Raw genomic sequence first — 21,963 nt, forward strand, 5'->3', positions numbered from 1 at the left:
ACTGGCCACCTTTGCAGACAGGGGACATTATCTTATGTTCTTAAAGTTAACTTTACTCTCCTCTCCTGAGGCAGTCTGTAATGATAGCTTCATTACAGCATGCGCCTCTAATAACTTGTCTGTAAATGTCTTAACACTGAAGACTTATTGTATTAATATTGACCTTTTAGTGTTGCCTTGAATGCAGCCATTTTGTCTTTTAAAGAAACGAATACTTTTCGTTAAGTCACCTGCTTTTCGTTTTAAACCGTATGCCCTCCAGGTTACATTCTAGATATTATAGAAGTGCAAGTGGATAATTTATCCAGCTAAATTGTCATGGATATTCAGCAGAGCACTGTTCTTAAGGTCTTATGATTAGGCATGCCACTGAAGATAGCCGGCTAAATTCCTAGTTATGCAGATAAACTTATCTGGCTAACTTTAGGCACAGCCGTCCCCCTATGATTTTTATCCAAATCTCTCAACATTAACAGCACCACCTGCAGATGGTCAAGTTTCCCATTTACAGGGCTGCAAGGAGCTCTGATTTTCAGGCTACTTAAAATATTTATAAGCCATTTGCAGCATTGTGAGATCTGGAGTCAGCTATTGATGTCATCAGAAATCTTACTACTTTATCTGGGATTTTTACTGGCACCAAGAAGAGTCTCAACTCGCTTCGTCTTTCTTAAAGCAGTGTTCAAAGGTAAACGTTATTACCTTAGGTCTAGATGAATCATTCTCAGAAATAAAAAAAACCCAACCTGTTCCGTCGATGTTCAGCACCTGTCAAAGTCCTCTGTTTTCAGAACTTTCCATGTCATGGGACCATCTGGGCGGTGGAATCACTTAACCAACCAGGAAAGATAGAAGCAAAAGGCACAAGCAAGCAGCTGGCTTCCCTGTCACTGCTGGGGGACCGATAACTTCCCTGTATCATCTGTAGTACTATATTTTCAGCACACAGTCCACCTGCTCTAAACAGTGAAACCCACAGTTTTACAAGTATAATTTAGAAAGAGATCTCCATACGTGCACCATCGTATCATCTCCTGATATAGGCAAAGGCCTGTATTATAATCATTGCTCTCTATTGTCCCTTTGTTTTGTTTTTTTGCGAGGGAGGGGGGTTGTTGCAATGAAAATAGTAGCCCGGTACTTAGCCAAACTACGGTATTTTCTCAGTGCCCGCCTGACACAGCTCCACGTTTTCAGTTACTCTGTTGCAGGGGGGTGGCCTGCATCTTACCGGCTCTTCCCTTGCTTTCTCCGCTGAAGCAGAGTAACTCAAAAACACGGAACTCGTGTCGGGCGCGGACGCAGAAAATAGTTTGGTTAGGGCAGGATTTTACTCCTTTGATTGCAACAGAATATCAGAGAAAAAGGGAGGACAGAGAGAGAACAACGATGATAATGCAGGACTGTGGGTCTCTCAGTGCATGTACGAAAGCCTCTTTCCAAATTTTACATTTAAATGTTATCTTTAAGAATAAGGGTCCCAGTATACGGATTGTGTATGGAAAGGACTGAGACCTTCCCTTCCCTTCCCTCCCCTCCCGCCAGGAGGACGAGTGCTGCCTCTGCAGCAGGACCCAAGTGCTGTTGGCCCCGAGAGCAGAGTCCTGGTCCCGGAAATAATGGAATTACATTTCTTTTTTTTTTTTCGGCATCCAAGAATTTACAAACAGCTACGGTGGATTACAAATTGGTCATTCTACTAAATGACTTTGGTCCAGCAGGACTGTGGCTCTGACGTAAATCAGGGCAGTCTCGATGGATTAGAAAATGAACTGTGGCGGGCGTTACTGGACTATAGAAGTCTGCTTAAACTTGAAGCAAAAAGGCAAGGTGGGAATGTTCCCATAGGACTGCTTTTTTTTTTTTTTTTTAATAAACCAAAAATTTCCCAAAATGTTCAAATATTTTTTGATAACTTCATTTTCAATTTGTTGCATTCCCACAAACCAAAAATTTATTTTTCTCTATTAAAAAAATGTGCATTTGTTTTAAATGAATATTTAGTCCACAGGTTATTTTGTGACCCCCCCCCCAGAAATTTACAGAACATGAAGTGAGGGCCAAACCTCTCCAGTTGGCCCAGTCTGATTGGGTGCATCAAATGTTCTTATCCTGATAAAGACTCTCTACCACTTGCACAACATTTTCAAATGTTTTTTTTACATGCCTATTCAGCCTTACATTCCTAAGAAGAAAATCAGGTGGGTTTACAGGAGTAGTTTGGCCTCAGGGGCATCTTTTACCTTCTAAATCATAATCAATCCTCTGTACTGGACTACTAGGGTTGCCAACTTTCAGCTATGAAATTTCCAAATGCTTGGAGGCTGAATAAAATCTTTGCCAACATTGCCTTTCCACACCCAACTATGCATCCTCTCTGCTCCTCCAGAGCATCTGAGAGCTCCCCAGAGCAGCCTCTCAGCATCCCCCTCTTTGGTGTTTGCTTGGCCAATGGGCAGCGGATCACACGGCAGGAGACGCAGGCGAAGGAGGATGCCCGGCTCGGATGTGGCGACTGCGCTGGGCTCCGTGCTGAACATGTCGCTCTGCCTGCTGCCCGCCTGCCTGGCTGAGTAACTGGGCCTACGTCTGGCCACAGCAGCTTGGTAGATGACAGCAGAATAACCCCAAAATGGCTCATCCTCTCTGCCCAATTCAGATTCATCCAGTTTTGGGCAGATGCGCATATATGAGTTCCCCAGGTGCAACCCAGCACAAACCCCCTCTCCAACCATGCCATTTACCTGTCCTCTCAACTGTTTTTCTATCTCTGCCCTCCAAACCTGTCCCAGTCATGGACAAAAACTGCCGCAGTGTGGACTCCATCACTTCCCCTAGTAGGTCATTTCAGGCCTGGCCATCTTTAAGCTCGCTTCTTACAAAACCATGACGTAAGCCAACGCCCAAGGCCTCCTTCCATGTCTTATCACGTTTTTAAATAATCCCCACAGCGATGCTGTGGTAACTAAAGATCCAGCCTCCCCATGCTGATTTAAATGTGACTTCTAACCATGGTCCCCTCATTCAGGTCACCCCCAGCCTTTTGGGAAGTCTGATGCTGATGTAGCACTGCTGTTTAGGGCTGTAAACCACCGCTCCACGTAGGCCACCTCAGCACCTTCTCTGAAGCACAAAGGAGACATTGTAATGCTGTTTAGGGTTGCAACCACCACGCCACTCAGGTTACACTAGTTCTTCATTACCATCCTCTTGTTTCCTGGGATCATGTGTTTATCATACACTTTTTTTAAAACGTCATTACTGTTTGTGGTTCCACCGCCTCCTCTAGGAGAGCATTCCAAGTATCCACCACCCTTTCTGTGAAAAAAAAATGTATTTCCTGACAGTGTTCCAGAGTCTATCCTCATGGAGCTTCATATCACGATCCCCTGGTTCTACAGTTTCCTTTTCCATTGTTTCCTGTACTATTTAAAAAGTCTCTATCATACACTCCCCTCCCCCCAAACCTCTCTTCTCCTCTAGGGTTTACACATTTAGGTCCTTAAGTCTCCTGGAGCTCTGAGTGCAGACCCAACACCATTTTGGTTGCCTCTAGCCTATCTCTGTTCTTGCTAAAATATGGCCTCCAGAACTGAGCACAATACTCTGAAGTGAGGCCTCACTAATGACCTGCTCGCTGGCATTATCACCTCCTTTTTTCTGTCAGTTATGTTGCGGTCTGGTCTGCGAAGCTCACGTCCCGGCCCTTACCTAGAGGGTCTTTTCCAGCGGGGAACAAAGCGGAAGCAGAGTCGGAACCTGGGCATCCCCGCGGGGGAGACGCCATTGCTGGCTGGCCTGCCTCTAGGCGCGCGCGGCTGCCCCACACTTTTCTAGGCAGTTTCCCTGCCCGAGGGTGGCTCTGCCCCTGGTCTGACGTCAGACGCCGCGGCCTACTTAGGGTCACTGCGGACACCTGTTCGGCGCCTTGCAACAGGGTTCCCTTGGTCCCCCGTTGCCTCGAGCCCCGGAGTCTGCTAGCGTTCTAGCCACTCTGTTCCTGCCTGCCTACCTGTCATGCTGGTACTCGTCTTGCTCTATAGCCCAAGCCGTCTTGCTGTCTACAGCCCAAGCCGGGTACTCGCCTGCTTCCACTCCATCGGCTGTTGTACCCATCCTAGGTCCAGCTCCAAGCCTCGCCTAAGTCCCAGCGGTCGGGCCCCTACGGGCTCCGAATTCCAGGGTGAATCTCCTAAGTCCCAGCGGCTGGACTCCCAAGGGCTCCTCCTGGGGGAGTACCAGCTTTCAGGGTGAAACCATCTCCACCTGCCCTCCAGAGGTCTGCCTCCCGGCCTCTTCAGTCGAGACCAGTGACATTCTTCCCAAGTCTCCTGTAGGCCGGCCCAAGGGTCCACTAGTCCATTGATCACAACAAGTTATGCCAGCATACAAAAAAAAAAAAAGGAGGTGATAAATGCCTGTTTGAAAGTGTTTCGTGCTGCTGGGCCACTACTCTACGTGGGCTGGGAGGGGCCCCCAAGGACAGCAAAGAGCTGAGCCTGACGTCATCACTGAAAGCCCTAAAACACAAGGAGACCATTGCCATCAAGATCACCAAAAGACCAGGGCATCCGCAGGGGTGAATGTGGAATGGAGCAGCAGCATAGTGGTTAGAGCAGTAGACACGGTGACTGCCCACCTAGTGGCACCCAGAGTGTGAAAATAAAATAAATACTTTACAAAAAAAAATAAAATTCCACAAATAAATAAAAAATTGACAGACCAGCCCTGCCTGAGGGATGACACCAGCTACCCAGTGGTGTGCACTGTGCTCATACTTGTCAAAGGCTTGGAGCGGTCTGTTCAGTATCTGGTAGTAAAAACCTCTGTCTCTTCCTGCCTGTCACCTTGCCGCCGTCTTTCACTCTGTGCTGCCCACTTCCTTTGTGACTGGCAGTCTCTGTCTGTTACATCCAGCCTGGTGGCAATGACTGTATCTTTCTCTCCTACGCCGCGCTATCTGTGTGGCATTCCAACAGTTAGGTTTAAGCTGTCAAAAGTTCACACCTTGGGGAACTTAAACAAAGCAGCCTAATATAAAATGCCCCTGTTGTGCCAGCTCGCCCCATGGAATGGATCCCTACCTCGCTGTCAGGTCTTCTGGTGACTGGAGCTAGCTACCCTGCTCCAGGTCCGCCTCCCATGGGAGCAGAGGACTCAGATGTACAGACACAGTGCAGGAGCAGCAGTCGGCAGGGCAGAGAGACCACTGCTGGGGGGGGGGGGGGGGGGGAGTGCTGAGGTAAGTTAAGTTGCTGCCCTGGCAGGGGATGATTTGGCCACCAGCACTGCTATGCGGCAGCCACATGGAATGCATCAAGCATCACGGCCTGAAGGGACAATGGCCAGGCACAGGGCTGGCAGCTCTAAGAGTAGGCGGGCGTCAGCAAACGAGATTGGAGCGGTGCTTGGCTGAGGCTGGGTGGGCTCCCCCCTTCCGAGGCCAGGCCAGGATCGTGGGGGTAGCAGCAGCGCCTCAGTAGCTGTCTGCGGCGCACGTGGCTTAGGCACTTCACAGGCCCAGCCGGCTTGCCAGTACCACGTGTTGCACTGTAGGTGGCGCGAATTAACTCCTGGCGCAGGGGGAGTTCCAGGGAGCTGCAGACAGAGGTCTAAAATCTGGACTTTTTCCCCTCTCCCTTTGGCTTCCGGACATCAGTACAAAAATCTTTTACAGTCAAGAAAATACCTGGATAGTTGTCAGCCCTATCTACTTCTTGAATATGAGAACTGGAGACTGTGCTGGGAAACTTGAGTAGGGGTAGCGTCAGGAGTAATCTTTTTTTTTTTTCACAGAAAGGGTTGTGTGGATGCATGGAACAGCTTCCCAGCAAAGATGGCGGGGGACGAAATGGTGTCCTGATACAGGAACAGATGATCCTTGGTGGCATGGAAAGTGAGAGAAAAGCCGGAGATCAAATAAGGGTCTGTGGCACTGCAGTAGGTAGGAGAAATGGGCAGACTAGACTGGCCTGGTGCTCTTTTATCTGCCAACCAAACCTTTATTTCTGTTAGCATCATTGTATCTTCAAAACAGCTTGATTTCTGTCATTCGCAGTGAATTTTATGGAATCCTGTATAGAGATTATGGCCCGCGATCGGTTAATACAAAACAGAAAGGAGTCTCTGTGGCCTGCCTACCCTTAAATCTTCTGCTAATCACTTACTGAAATCACTGCCTCTCCCTGTCCCTGTGAGGTATAATTGGACTTTGTTTATGGATGAATCAAGCACTTCATTGTAAATGTTGACAGGCCCTAACTAGAAACCCTTTGGCAGGTAGAATAAGTGTCAGGCTTACGGTCTGATGCTTCCTGTCATGATTTCACCTGAAGGAGCTGGACAAAATCCAACGTGATTTCTTTCTGCTCCACGAAGAGTCATAAAAGGAAATGTTAATTTAAATTAAAGAAGGCATTCCTTTGGGGGACCGGGATGAAAGGCATGAAAAAAATGTTTTCTTTCCTGCTACGTTTTAGGTCATCGGTCCCACGCGGTTTTGGCACGGCACGCCGAGGACGGAGACGTCACATGCCTTGCAGGTAAACTGTAGGTGTTCTCCTTACGGCAAATAAAAAGAAGAAAGCCAACGTGGAAAGTATATTGAGATTATCAACTGCATTTTGATTGGGTTATTCACCCGTCTCGGCAGTAGGTGATCAGGCAAGTCGGAAAAAGTCTGGTATGATGTATCAGGTTAATCACTAGCTGCGGGTTTCACTTATGCTTGAATCAGTCAGTACAATCCGAGAAAATGTCAACATTTACTTAGCTTAGCCCTAGCATTATTACTTTGGAAACAGGCTTTTCACCTCATTATTGCATGACGACCAGAGCACTCTGCATGGTGATGGAAGAGCTGAACTGGTCCTGAGTTTTGCCACTTTTGCATTTAGGGGGTTTGTAGGTCCTAACTCTTCTTAGAAAACTTGGGACTATAAATCCAGTGATGTAACAGGCCGCATCCAGCCCTGGCTGAGTCTGCCCTTATGACACGGCGTTCTCATCTTTGATTTAGGGGTTTGTTTTTTTTTGCCACTGCCCACTGGTCCGTAATTCCCTGGAGTTGTGAAATATTTCTTCAGGAGCAGAGCTACCATGAGCAAGATGGCTGTTCCCTCACTATCTGAGCTGTAAGCTGATGTTTTCCTCTGTCTGGCCCTAATGTAATACGATGTAAGAAATATACATTGAACTTCAGCATGCATTTTCTTTACTTGTGCACTAAAACAAAAAAAACCTTCCGAAACAGTAAGCTGATGGTATGCTAATGTACTGGGAGTTTAAAAAAAAAAACCAAACACTAACCTGAAAATATACGGCTAGATTTTAAATCGTGTTCACGCGTACAAAACAGGGGTTACGCGCAGAACTGCTGGGACTCTTGGAAGGGGCGGGCCCAGGGCAGCAGTTTTCAGCTCTGGGCCGGCCGCCGGCGCACGCACAACTTACTTCAGGTCGGGCTCTGAAGTAAGTTGAAGAATAAGGAAAAAAAATTGTTTTTTAAAGTAGGAATTCGAGGTCAGGGAGGAGAGGGGAAGGGAAAGGGAGGTGAGGGTAGGGGGTAGGAAACTAGGGAAGGCCCGATTGCATCGCTGCACAAATTTGCAACACTTTACGCCCCCCCCAAGCGCACACAGATTACAAAATCCAGTGCGCGCGGCCCAAAGATTTTATAATATGCACGCGCATGTTATAAAATTAGCGCATCCATACGTGCGAGCTGGGAAGCGCAAGCGCATAGAGGCGCACACGCACCTGTGCAAATCTACCCCATTGTGCACGTCAGGTTTTCAGGATATCCACAGTGAATATGCACAAGATAGCTTTGCATACAATGGAGGCAGTGCATACAAATCTCTCTCGTGCATATTCATTGCGGTTATCTTGACAACCAGGCCGGTTTGTGGCTCTCGAGGACTGGAGCTGGCCACCCCTGGCGTAAGCTATCTTTTCTGTACATGAAATACAAGTTGTGCAGAAGGCTTCTGGCTGCCCACCAGAGTGTGTTGAAGTGCAATGTAACCACGCTCTTTGCTTTCCTCCCCATGCTAGGCCCCCAGGTACTCCAAGCATCACTTGATTAATTTTAAATGCTGGCTGATCTTTTGGGGGTTCTCAATGAGCTGTAGATATTTTTTCAGGCAAGGCCTGGGAAGTGGCAGTTCACATATTGTTGGGTAACATGTTCCTTTTGTTTTGATTATTAGTTCATGTGCAGTAACAGAATAAAATGATGGCAGATAAAGACCCAATTTGTTTTATTCTAAGGAGTTATTGCGGTCAGCCAGTGTTAATTTGAAACCAGGCATCAGCAGGCAGAAGTCAGCGGGGATGGCTCCTGTCCACAGAAGACCATCCCTTCTATGGCGTAAGCTTTTGGGAGTACATGGGGGTGGAGGGTTGACCCCTAATGAGTATTTTGATAGATTTGGGGAGACAAGGGGATGGGGCAGGAAAGAAGCTGAGCTTGTCTAAGGGTTTAAGTTTAACATTTACAGCCTGTAAGGGGCTCGGGGGCCACTGTGACCATCAGGCAATGTCCGTTGCACTTGGAGGGTGGGATGCTCGCACAGGCTGCAAGCAATGTTTATTGCAGGCTCTGGGCATGTGCACATGCAGGTTGTGAAAAAGGTGCAGAGAGGAAAACAGCACGCACAAGAAAAAGAAAACAGAATGGTGTGGGACTTCAAGGAACACGGCACACAAATCTGGGTACTCTGTCGCACCCAAGAACTGTTGGCACAGCCCACAAAACATTCGAGGGAACATTGGCTGCGAGGTCTCTTTAAATCTGTGGGAGGGTTTGAGGATCTGGGTCAGGTTCGTGCATTGCCTTGGCCGGGAACACGTGAAAACGTTCAAGCACAATTTTGCTATACATTCTTTATTTATTTATAATGTCAAAATTATACACAAGATCAAACTTGTTACAGAAAGGATTTTGAGACTCAAAAAAAAGGAAAACAATCATAGGAGGTATTGAAACAGCAATTATTAAATCAAGAAAACAAATACTAGAGTCTCAAGATTATAAGGAATAAGGAAGGGAAACAAAGATCAAAGGAGCAATTATAAAGAAAATGTGAAACACAAAAGGAAAAGGCAGAGACAAGTAAGCTTATTATGAATATCCAATCACTGAATGGCAAGGTGAGCATCCAGATATGACCTCAACTGCACAGGATAAAAAAAATAATACATTTAGAATTTAAGGGGTAGATTATAGGAAAATTCAAAACTCTCAGATTTAAGTAACGGAGAGAGTTTTCAATATTTTCCAGTTTCCTAGAGTGAACCAGTTCAGATTGAATCAAATTTGCTTGAACATTTTGACATGCTGAAATGTGATTAGCTATGTCAGAAATCTTTTCTCCTGGTTGAGCAATTAAAACAACAGCAGACTGAAAATGATTGTAAATATCAGAGGTAACCGTAACCAGCGAGGAAACAGACCTCTCTAAGGTCATCAAAGGTGACCAGACCATATCTAACTTGTCCACAGAAGGCTTAGTCAATAATGGAGAAATGAAGTGAATTTTCCAAACCTTGTCGAGTTTGGGGAATTGGAAGGCCACCAGAAGCCTCAGCACTCCACAAAGGTGTTGAAACTTGGATTCGCGAAATCGCCACTGACTCAGCGGCAAGCCCGGGTTCTCCAAACAACCCCGGGAGCGCCGTGGGACCAGCTGGCGCGTCCACGTCCAAAGAGGACATTCGCAAAGCGGGAAAAACTTCCCCAGAAGTCGTTGATCCAGGGCTCTGATTCGGCCCACATGGTGGCAAAAGTATTCCTGCTGAGGATCCCGGTCACGGAGGAGACGGAGTGATTGGTGCGTCGGGGCTCAAGGTAACATCAGCGTCCAGACGGAGGACCACGTGTTCCTCGACCAAGGATCCAGCCTCTGGCAGAGAAAGAGCTTTAGGGGCTAGAAATCCCTCGATCTTAGGTTGGGAAGGGTCCAGTGAGGGAGCAGCTGGGGACGGCTCATGAACTTTAGCCTTTCGTTTAGAATGAGGCATAGCTGAAAAAAAGAACTCAAGAAAAGGTCGCAGCTCCAGCATGCCGCGTCTCTGCTAAGGCGCCATCTTGTCCCCCCCAATTTTGCTATACATTCTAATGAGCTTCAAACCATTAGCATGTGTGGCACAATTGCATGCTGTGGTGACTGGAGCGGTAGGGGCTTGGAACAGAGACAGACTCTGGCTGTTCCCTAGGGTGCACTTTATTTACAGTGTAAAAGTCAATAGAAAACAAAATAAGGCAGCTCAGCCTAGCTTCAGGTTATACACAGTCCTGGAAAATTCAACTCAAACAAAATACACAGTTCACCTTAGCTTCAGGTTATGCACAGTTCTCACACATAACAGGTCTGCCAGCTCCCCGGGGCTTCTCCAACCCTTCCAGGCCCTGAGGTCTTATACTCTGGTGAAGGGCTCCTCCCTTCCCCCAGGATTCCCTGTGGGTTTCAACCTTAAGGAGGACCGGGTGGGACAGCTGTGCCAGGTCCTTTAAGATAGTCTGAGAGAGTTCTCTGTACACTCCCTCACACCCACAAAAAGCCAATAATGCATGGAAAATACCCTGGGTTAGTACATCGGCCTCTTCGTATCATCTGCAGCTTCATGCACTAGTTCCAATCTCTTTCTTTTTTTTTTTCCTAACAAGTTAGTTTGCTTTTTGATTCTTTCGAGCATCTCTAGGGATCCCATTGTCCTCTGGTACAGGGGCAGATTACTGTGACCAAGCTCCAGTCATGGCGCCATCAGGGGGCAGGGCTGTGCGCAGACTTTGTTTAGGGGTTTTTTTTGTTTCATTTTCTTTGATTGTTTTGGGGGTTTTTTTTATTTAAAATACAAAAACATAAAAAACAACATGTTTATTTCTTTTTTTAAAGAACAAAATAAAAATAATACATATCGAGATATTGGGTCCCCACCGGTGTCATTTTCTTGTATAGAAGAAATGAACAATAGTACCAGCCTTGGTTTTCAGACGCCTTTTGCCATGGATGCATTGGAGGGGCAGGAGCAACTGGAGATCGCTCTTGCCCCATGATGAAAATTTCAAGTAAAAAGAGGGTAAGAGGGTTTCCACATGACTTTCCCTCCAAGCTCTGATACTAACTAGTCTGGACTACTGCAGTTCTCTGTATTTAGGCCTCCCTGATTACACTAGTCTGCACCCTCTCCAAATAATCCAAAATTGCGCTGCCCGACTGATCTTTAACATACGCCGAAATGATCACATTACCCCAATACTGAAACAAGTAGGCTGGCTCCCTATTCATCAGTGTATCCAGTACAAAATTCTGACCATTATTCATAACCTCATACACAGTACATCTTCTATTTGGCTATGCTCACCTCTTCACCTTTATCAACCGTGTTACTTACGCTCAATAGACAAAAACTACTTAGAAGTCCCCACCATCAGATTAAACTTGACCCAGACCCGCTCTTCCCAACTACATTTGGCAACTCGCAACAAAAAAAGAATTAAAAAAAAGCCATCAAAACCCAGCCATTCTCATAAGAACATAAGAAAATGCCATACTGGGTCAGACCAAGGGTCCATCAAGCCCAGCATCCTGTTTCCAACAGTGGCCAATCCAGGCCATAAGAACCTGGCAAGTACCCAAAAACTAAGTCTATTCCATGTAACCATTGCTAATGGCAGTGGCTATTCCCTAAGTGAACTTAATAGCAGGTAATGGACTTCTCCTCCAAGAACTTATCCAATCCTTTTTTAAACACAGCTATACTAACTGCACTAACCACATCCTCTGGCAACAAATTCCAGAGTTTAATTGTGCGTTGAGTAAAAAAGAACTCTCAGATTAGTTTTAAATGTGCCCCATGCTAACTTCATGGAGTGCCCCCTAGTCTTTCTATTATCCGAAAGAGTAAATAACTGATTCACATCTACCCATTCTAGACCTCTCATGATCTTAAACACCTCTATCATATCCCCCCTCAGCCGTCTCTTCTCCAAGCTGAAAAGTCCTAACCTCTTTAGTCTTTCCTCATAGGGGAGCTGTTCCATTCCCCTTATCATTTTGGTTGCCCTTCTCTGTACCTTCTCCATCGCAATTATATTTTTTTGAGATGCGGCGACCAGAATTGTACACAGTATTCAAGGTGCGGTCTCACCATGGAGCGATACAGAGGCATTATGACATTTTCCGTTTTATTCACCATTCCCTTCCTAATAATTCCCAACATTGTTTGCTTTTTTGACTGCCGCAGCACACTGAACCGACGATTTCAATGTGTTATCCACTATGACACCTAGATCTCAATAGCTTTCCCCGAACCTCAGTCATAACCATCTACTATTCTTTATTTAATGTATCTTGTTTTACTGTGATTTTTATTATTTCATTTTAATGTGTATGTTCTTCTGTAAACCGCTTAGATCTGCCAAAGCTTGTATAGATGGTATAGAAAAACGTTTAAATAAATAAATAAATGGCAGAGGATGGGAGCGAATTTATTTTTTGTTTCAGGGGTAATGGCCTTAGTTTAAAAAAATAAAATGAAAAATGAACAAAATGTTCATTTTTTCTTTTGTTCCATTTTAAAAACCAAATGTTAAAATGTCCTGTTCTGTTTGCAACAAATGCACATCCCTATGAGAGGGCATGTGCACACCAGCTCTTGTGCATACATTTGGAATAGTTTTGCATTTTGCCAGCAAATTTTAAACTCTTGATACTAAGGTCAACCACAAACGCTAGATCAGTGGTTATCATCCTTATTTCTGTCAAGACACACCTGACAAATAATGCTCACATGCTTAACACACAGAACACATGACCATCACGGGGCTAAATGTAAACGAATACTCTGCATTCTCAGGAACCTCCAGACCCCAACAATGGGTGCAGAGCAGAATTAAGATATTTCCCCTTACAACTCACCATATGAAAAAGATATTCTGATTCTGGTGTCATCTGAGTAACAACAACACAAACTTCCTCTACTACCAGGTGCATTGTAAAATATAAAGTCTGGAAAAAAAAACCACCAAAAACATTCAGCGCATGTGTAGCAAACCTGCCATAGCATAACAGCACCAACTCTGAGGACTCAAACAGCAGTGGCCCTACATATGAAGAGCTGCACCAATGCTCGTCCTATTGAGAAAACACAACCAATAAAACTGCTACAAATACCTACATGCTAATAAAATACCTTACCTTGGTCACACACGCAGAACCCACCTTCACCAAATGCAGAATAAAAAAAAACCACAAATTACCAATGTGGAGGCAAAACTGGAATAGAAACCTCAAAAGGCCACGCTGCATGCAGTGCAAAATTGGAGAGCTACACAAAGTACAAAGATAGAAGTATTGCACATTCCCTGAACTGACATCTCATGGCTCTTGGACCCCCATCACTCCCTCTCCATGCCCCCATCATTCCTCATTTCTCCCAAATACTCCCTCACACTCACATCCCTGCCCAACATTCCCGATGCTCCTGAATCCTCTTCCCTGTGCTCCCAACTCTCCCTGCCCCCTTCCGCCCCTCTCCCCCTCCCTGCCCAGCAGCCCCCATACTCCCTCCCTCTTCCACCTCTCTCTGCCCAACATCCCCCAAGCCTCTTTTCCCCAAGCTCCACAGGGTTAAGAGAGCATCAGCACCATCACCTCCAGGCCCAGCGGGGGAAGATAAAGTTGGTTTCCCATCGGGCCCAGAAAAGCTTGAAGTGGTGATATCTCACTCTGATCTGGGTAAAGGCAGAAACAGCCTCCCCCTGGGCCAGAAAGGGGAGAAGCCTCCTGTCAGGCTCGATAAAGAAGACGTCAACCAACTCCCACCCAGGTTAATGAGGAGAGAGCAGCCTCCCTCTGGCCTTGCGACCCACCTCCCAGGACCACACGATACGCAAGTGTGTCCCTGACGCATCGGTTAAGAACCACTGCTCTAGATGGTTTCATTCTTTGCTCTCTAAGGTACCTTGAACCTGCTGTCCCAGTTTTGTTTTCTGTTTTGTTTTTTTTATTTTATGATTTCTAGCTATTCAGTTGGTTTAGATATGAGCGTGGCATTTGACACAGTTGACTATCACTTTTTATAAATAAACTATTTGATATAGGCTTACGTAATCAGGTTTTGAACTGGCTTAAATCTTGAATATACCCAGCTATCTTAAAAGCTAACTTTAGACTTGCCTATCGGAGTTAGCCGGATAATCTAACCAGCTAACGCCACTCTGCCCCAGATCACCTACTGCACGCCTCAGGAAAGCCCCGGAGTTATCCGGCGGCGAAAGAGTTAGCTAGCTAGAATTTAGACAGATAGGTCACCAAATATTACGACTAAGCCATTTAGACGGATAACTTTTCAGTTATCCGTCTAAATGGCTTTTGAATATCTACCCCACTGTGTTTTACACTTTTATTCTGGCTCATTGTATTTTAATTAATTCCTCATTCTATTTCCACATTGTTTATGTTTTATGTTACTGTGCATTATTTAAGATTTTATTGCTTTGCTATCTTATCCGTATTGGCTTTTTTATGTACATCACATTGATTTACAGTTGGTTAAGAAATTGCAATAAATAAATAATAATAATAATACTGAGGTCAATATTCAAAAGCCATTTAGACGGATAACTGAAAAGTTATCCAACTAATGGCTAGCTGGCTATATTTAAACTGTATATAGCTAAATTCTAGCCGCATAATGACTTGTAAGTCGGGGGCATTCCAAGGGCAGGCTGGAGATATTTCTGGAGTGGCTAACTCTGGTCGCACCGTAGAGCTGTCTTAAAGTTGGCCGGATATACTTATCTGGCTAACTTTAAGATAGCCGGGGATATTCAGCAGTGTGGCCACGCCACTGAATATCCCTGTTAAGTTAGCTGGATATAGCTACTAGCCACTCTGCGGCTGAATATCGACCTCAATAATAATAAAGTTAATTTTTGTTGGATTAAAAAATAAATTCATTGTTTTGAAAGGGTATCGAGGCCAGCAGGTCTACAGTGGCAGAAGTTGAGCAATATGTAATGTTCTGTGTACAGAATTAATACTAGTCACGCTACACACTCGCAGCTTGGCACTTGGTTAATGACAGGGCATGGAGAGAGTAAACATCTTCAACCGGTGCAAACAGCACAAAGGAGGAAGTGCAGGGAAAGGAGAGGATGGGAGTGCTTGTGGTTTATAAAGAATAGCCCAGATATTCACGCAAAGCAGCAAGAGAATCTGTGGTCTGCTAAACAGAGTTCTGAAATGGAGCCCTCTCTTCTCCCTGCTCATCTTATGTTTGATACAAATATGAATGAATCCACAGATACCAGGAAATAAATGATATCAACAATATATAAATGATTCCTGAAAAAGGTGGGCGGTAGGAAGCTCGCAGAGACCTCATATATTGAATGCCCAATAGCTAGGCTAATAGCTATTGGGCTTCTATTAGCCTAGCTATTGGGCATTCAATATATATGAGGTCTCTGCGAGCTTCCTACCGCCCACCTTTTTCAGGAATCATTTATATATTGTTGACATCTTATGTTTGAGGCATAACTCTCTCCCAGAATGATGTTATTAATTTTTATGCATCAAAGGTGTTGTGACATCTGACTAGAGAAGCCTGAACTGGTTCATCCTGGGCATATAACCTCTTCCAAATCTGGCACAGAAATACAAATCTGATCCCTACCCAATGAGTTGTACTGTTTCACCATCAGTTAGGGGGCCAATTAGAGGTACGTAAGTACCCCTATGTACAGGAATAGAGAGGGGGGGGGGGGTCCCTCTACAAGGCAAGCCGGGTGGAAAGATGCAGAACTCCCCTTCTAAAGAGCTCTCCCACTTGCCTGAGTGGCAGCGGCCGATCGTGCCCATCCCCCTTAAAGGCATGGGGGCAGGCCAGTGGCAATTCCATGTTAAGGTCCTAATGCCATCGACCCGCGAATCCCTGCCTCTTTACAGTGACGGGTTCTGCGGGGTACCACCGCTAAGAAAGTGCTGCCGAAACGGCAGAGGAGGCGGCTCCCCTTTCAGCCCAGCACCCCTGGGCAGCTGCCTACGGTGCCCAATGGGAAATCCGGGCCTAGGCAAGCCACGGGTAATTCTGTATCCATGCACCTCGTTGCCAATTTCCAAAGTCCCTGCAGGCCTTGATCCTGCTGTTTCTGTACGGTCGTCTGCACGCTTGCAAATGCTCGACTGGTCTAGCTGAGTAACTCTTCAGTTACTCACCTAGATCCCTTTGAAAACTCTCTTCTAAATATTTTGCTGGAGGTCAAATTCTGCTTTTCACAACCCATTTATTTATTTATTTATTTAATACTTGACAACATCCCATAACCTCCCCCTGTTCAGTCAACCCATCTGTTTCTTCAGCTGTATCAAACAGTATGTGTAATGCTCGCTAGAATCAAATTTTGGGGACCTTCATTTTAAGTTTTTGTTTTATTTTGCCTGGGAATTTAGTTGTTAGAACACAAAAGAAATTGGTGGGAAAATGATTTCCACTGATGTTTCTCCAGTATGTTATTTCAAAGTCATTTTTCCATCGACATCTTTTCTTATAACATCGAAATTGCCAGGCAAAATAAAATAAAAAATGAAGTAAAAACAGTCCGTCGAGGTACTGGCCCACTTACTAAGTTCTGCAGAAGGAATATGCGAGTTTTGCGAGTGAAGGGACTTCACTGCCTCATTCAGTGTAAACCGTCCGGTTCTGGGTATCCTGCGGTGCACTCGGCACAGGGCGAGCTCTAACAGTCCCTCATGAAAAAAGTCACTCTTACCCAATTTCTGTCAGGCAGGGGTTCATTCAGGAACCTTCGTTTTCAGTTTAGATTTTGTTTTTCCTGGGAATTTTTCAGTGTTTCTCACAACAGGAACAAAAACGAGAGAAATCAATGGAAAAAAAATAAAAAGAACTTGCCATTTTTCTGGGTAAATATCATGTTTGTTCTTGTTGTGAATACACCGATAAATTTCCAGGAAAACTAAAATTAAAAATTAAAACGAAGGTCCCAAGGTATAGGTGAACAGAAGGGAATCAGAAATGTAACTTTATAATTCTGGTTTCATTTTCAGTTGACTAAGAGCGCAGTATAATTTCCAAAGATGCGCTGGGCCGCATTGCTGAAGTTATTGCATGGTAAACCTGAGGAAAGTATCTGCGGCTCTTGAAATCCAGGGACCAGGATTATCGGACAGGTTCCTCCATAAAATCTGAGCTACTCATGGCAAAAAAAAAAAATCCCGCTATAAATAAAGGGGCATCTTTGAATTCAGGACAAACAAGGAGGGTTTCATCTGTAGTGGCGCCTGCTAAGCGGTTAAACTGGGTAGGCAATTTACCTCTGCGAGCCATCAGCAACCCAGGAAATTCCTTAGCGGGTGACCCAGACCTGAGCTCTTACACCTCCCCATCCTCTCTTCTCACAGTCACTATCACAGCCGTATTCTTCTGACATGTAGCGACCCTGGTGCTCTGCGGTAGCCCCTGTCCCCCTTGGCTAGGAATCCAATCCACCTCTTCCTCCCTCCCTAAGGCTGGGCACATGCTCTTGAGAACCTGAGCCAGCCAGCTCTTTCCTCGACAGGGAGGTTAATGGCTGGGTTTATTGGATTAGTGACCTATACATCATTGTAGTTTATGATTATGTAACGCTTTTAATGTGTTGTGCACCGCTTTGATTGGCCATCCTGCCAGAAGGTGGTTTATTAAAAACTTTTCAAATAATTAGTTATCACTCAGATCAGGTGTTCTCCACTCCACCAGCACAGGGAGACCTCGGCACACGGCTCAGCCCAGCCCTCCTCACTACCTGAATATAGGTAGTTGTCTAGGACAGGCGTGCCTAACCCTGGCTTTCTTAATTGCTGGTTTGCTGTGACTCAGTGCACGTAGTAGGGAGTTGTCAGACAAAATTTAAATTGAAAGGTCACATGACATCCAGGAAAGCAAGTAAAGATGCTCAAAGCATCGAACCAAAGTTTCTGCACTATAACAGTGTAAAAAGAAATCAAATATTAAAAAAAAAAATATATGGGGGAACGAGAATATACATTCAATTTAACTGAGCAGCCACCAGTGTTGCTCTGTGCTAACCACACAAATACAGCACGAGTCCAATATTCAGCAGACCCTTGGAGCCTAGCTTTAGGTATATTCATGCCTACTCTTTGCAACCTGCAATCAGCTCAAGTAGGCGGCATGCAGGAGCCAGTGTATCCTGGGAAGAGCACTGAGAACAGCTGAAGGAATTCATTGTGGCATCTGTGAGTCTCTGTGGTGCAACCTCCCTGCCTCAGCATTGAATGAGAAGCAGTAAATATTGACAGCAAATGGAATGATAGTGGCAGCCAATCAGCTAAAAGACCCAAGCAGACAAAAATCCACAACTGAAAGAATAGTTTAAAAAATTTGGAATAATATATATTAATATTTTATTTTTTGCCTTAACACCGTTTTATGTTGATTTTGTAATCCACTTAGCTTAACAAAGTTATAGGTGGAATAGAAGTATTTTTAATAAATGATTATTTAGATCATGTTTTAATTATTTTTAAATTATACTTTTGTAAACTCCTTGTGTCTCAGTTTTCCTGCACAAGAAGCAAACCTGTTTCATTGGAAAGAATGCTCTAGAATGAGCGGTTCATGCTATGAGACTCCGAGGGGGTAGACCGGGGAGAACATCAGGAAATATTGTTTTCCCGGTGGAAACATGAAATGCCCACCAGGGCGTACGTAGTGGCAGCTAAAACAGCAACGGAGTTTAAGAGGGCCTGGCATAAGCACAGAGAGGATCCTTAGTTGCTAATCAGGATGGGCATTCATTTGAAACAAAACAGGAACCTATTTCGTTTCATTACGGTTTCAAAACAGAACAAAAGAAAAATCAATTTAAAAAAAAAAAAAAGCTGGGGGGAAAAACCCCTCCGTCACTGGTTCAGGGCTCCCTGGGGCTGACCCGAGATTTCCTCAGGGTCTCCATAATAAACTGCCAGCACTCTGGGTTCTCACCGGGCCCCTCCAGCCACCCCCCACCAAAACAAAAATTGTTGCTGGAGCCTGGGCCTTTCCAATCCCCCTTCCCCTCCTGCAAAAGGGGCCAGGTCCACCCTAGCCCTCACTTACTCCATCGCTGGGGGATCCCACTTACCTCCTGCCCCTCGGACGTCCCTTTACAAATGGCGCTGGTGGACTAAGACCGGCACCATAACGATCTCAAAATGGTGCTGGTGGTGCCATTTTGCTCTATGGCTTTAAAAACATACAAAGAGGGGAAACCAAAATATCTTAAATAGCAAAGGCTTACGCTTAATAACAATTGTGAAGTGAATACGAATTCAAATTGTTGAATTGAGATTTTAAGGTTCAACTGAAATTGAACCGCACGGTCTTCTCTCTCATGCACCTTATATCTTACTGTGTCTCGTGCTCAAATAAGTCCACTGACTTGTGAAAACGTGAATCAAAAAAAGTTTCAAAATCCTGCTCAAGAGGTTTTGAATTCATATTCACTTCACGACTGTTATTAAGAGTAAGCTTTTGCTATTTAAGCTATTTTGGTTTCCCCTCTTTGTCTATAGCTAATTCTCTTACGAGTTACCTTGTTGGCTCTGTTACGTTGTGTAAAAACTTACAGCCATATGTTTGCCATGTAACTGGCTCTATTCTTTGAACATAACCAGTCTAAAGTTATCCGGCCACATAAGTTATCTGGATAGCTTTCAACCCGCTCTCAGCCACATCTTGTGACAGCTGAATAACTTATTTGGCTAATTCCAAATATCAGAGTGGCTGGGAATAGTCCCAAATATCAGAGATAGCCGGATAAATTATTTGGGTTAACTCAAACTCACTCCATAACATCCCCAAAATGCCCCTCACTTGTTTGGGTAAATTTCAGCCAGATAATGACTTATCCAGCTAAAGGTTAGCCAGGTAAGTCCCGGGGATATTCAAAGCTTGCCATTTAGCTGGATTACGTGTGAGGTATCTGGCTAATTAGCTTTAAAAATTGGCCCCTTTGAGCCTTAGTGTGATACTATGATTAATTCTTGTAGCTGTAAATCAGCCTTGTAGCAGCATCCTGCATTAACTGCAAAACCCACAGTAAGGTTTTTGGCAACCCTGCTTACAAAGAAATTCCAGAAACTACTTTAGTTAACACCAAGGCCTGTATGACTGTCCTAAAATCATCCCTGAGCCATCTTTAAAAAGGCTGATTTGCCACCGTCTGTATCTGCGCCTTTACAGGCAATTCAGAGTCCAACGAGATCACTAAATTTCTAAGATGGATAACTTAACCTCATCAAAAGCTAAATAAGAAATTTTCTGGCAGTGAGGAATGTGAACACCAGAGTGCTACAGGCTTGTGTAGATTTAAGAACAATTTGTTCATAACCATCCATCCTTTACAGCCTTAAAACACTGTCTAAGCAGTTCAATGGAAACAGTTCCATCAGGGTTGCAAGGAACAAACACCTGTATACATTTGCATATATGCAACAGGACACACCCATCAATTGCACTTGACTATTTAACCATTTTTTTCCTATGCTGGTGTAAACCATCTTTTCTGTAGTCCACTATCCTGACCTGCAATTCAGTTTCTCCTCTGTAGAGCCAAGTTCACCTCTTCTGAGCCTTTGCTAACCTGACACATTTTTTTTATCTGTGTGGATTTTCTGAAGTAACTCTTTGTAGTTCCTGTCACGCTTCAGGGATGAGTCCTCGGGCCACTGTCGGGTTGGCACAGCCTGTTTCGTTCAAGCAAGGGCCAGGTTCCAGCAGGCAGAGGCTGAGGTTTTGCAGACTGTGCTCGGGGCAGACAGAGACCAAGCAGAGACAAAAAGTGGGCCGAGGTTGGGCTGGCAGAGTTCAGGCAGTGACAGAGGCAGGCTATGGTCAAGGCTGACCAGAGTTCAGGCAAGCGATGGTCAGGCCGGGTCAGCAAAGAAAAGTCAGTTCAAGGCAGAGGAAACATAGGGCAGGCAAGGAAACAGGAACAGAGCAAGACAGGAAGCAGGCAAGGTCTGGAACAAAGGCAGGAACATGGCAGACAGGCAGACAAGCAAGACCAGGAACCAGGATCAAGAGTGACAGCAACACCTAGGGAGTGGTATCCAGAAGGACCTGTTGCTGAGGCACTGGCTCACTGCACTGAACTCCCTTATATCCAGGGAGAGTGGTGATGTCATCAGCCGACACCCACAGGAAGTCCTGAATGGCAGGGCCTATAAAGGCTCAGGAGTTGCAGTCCACTTCCTAGTCCAGTGGTTCCCAACCCTGTCCCGGGGACCCCCCAGCCAGTCGGGTTTTCAGGATATCCACAATGAATATGCATGAGAGAAAGTTAGCAAAATTGCTTACCTTGTAATAGGTGTTATCCCAGGACAGCAGGATGTAGTCCTCACATATGGGTGACGTCATTCACGGAGCCCTTAAGCGGGAAAAACTTCTGGCAAGTTTCTAGAAGCTTTTAACTGGCTGCCTGAGGCTACTGAGCATGCCCGGCATGCCATGATATTCCCTGCCACAGGGGTCTCACTCCAGTCTTGTATGTAGCAATAAGCATTAGCAAAAATAAAATAAAGTTTGAGGCCCAACTCCGTGGGGTGGGTTTCGTGAGACTACATCCTGCTGTCCTGGGATAACACCTATTACAAGGTAAGCAATTGTGCTTTATCCCAGGACAAGCAGGATGCTAGTCCTCACATATGGGTGATTAGCAAGCTAGAGGCTGAGTCATTGTCCATGCAGGTAACCGGAATGCCTTGTTGAAGAAATGAGTCAGCCGAAGATCACAGCAGATTGGATGTAGAAGGAGTTGGGATTAAACTGGAAACAAGTTCTTTAAGACAGATTGTCCATAGGCTGAATCCTGTCGCCCTTCCTTGTCCAAACAGTAATGAGCTGCAAAGGTGTGAAGAGAACTCCATGTTGCTGCTTTACAAATGTCAATGA

General features: G+C 45.1%; 1 long non-coding RNA gene across 5 annotated transcripts in view; it reads right to left on the bottom strand.

Moving 5' to 3' along the window:
• Window positions 1-21,963, bottom strand: part of LOC115097013 — an 80,173-nt gene that overhangs the window by 21,131 nt on the left and 37,079 nt on the right. The window lies entirely within an intron of this gene.

Source organism: Rhinatrema bivittatum, chromosome 8 (genome assembly GCF_901001135.1).
Source record: "Rhinatrema bivittatum chromosome 8, aRhiBiv1.1, whole genome shotgun sequence".
Lineage (NCBI taxonomy): Eukaryota > Metazoa > Chordata > Amphibia > Gymnophiona > Rhinatrematidae > Rhinatrema > Rhinatrema bivittatum.